The 265-nt window shown below is 59.2% G+C and overlaps 1 protein-coding gene across 1 annotated transcript in view; it reads right to left on the bottom strand.

Moving 5' to 3' along the window:
• LOC102773666 (tumor protein p73) overlaps nt 1-265 on the bottom strand; it is a 51,256-nt gene that overhangs the window by 19,239 nt on the left and 31,752 nt on the right. The gene's annotated exons all lie outside the window — the stretch shown is intronic.

Genomic DNA, 265 nt, shown 5'->3' with positions numbered 1-265 from the left:
GCCCCCTCCCCTTCACCCCGCCTCTCTCCACCCCTCCCCAGCGCTCAGCACACTCGGGATTCAGGGGCAAAGAACTCAGCGAATAGGGGGTTTTAGAAGAGGGACTCATTCTTGACTCAAAAGTGAAAAGCTCGCCTAACGGAAGGCCGGTCCTAGCCCAGCACGTGGTGACCTAACCCGCCAACTGGACGGTTCAGATCACGTGATACTTGTGTCGCCGTGGGTGACAGTGAGCAGCCTGCCAGACCTGGACTGTGTGTGTGGG

The sequence above is a fragment of the Myotis davidii genome, unplaced genomic scaffold (genome assembly GCF_000327345.1).
Source record: "Myotis davidii unplaced genomic scaffold, ASM32734v1 scaffold1250, whole genome shotgun sequence".
Taxonomy (NCBI): domain Eukaryota; kingdom Metazoa; phylum Chordata; class Mammalia; order Chiroptera; family Vespertilionidae; genus Myotis; species Myotis davidii.
The sequence above is the reverse complement of the archived record's forward strand: the minus strand, read 5'-3'. Positions and strand labels throughout refer to the sequence as shown.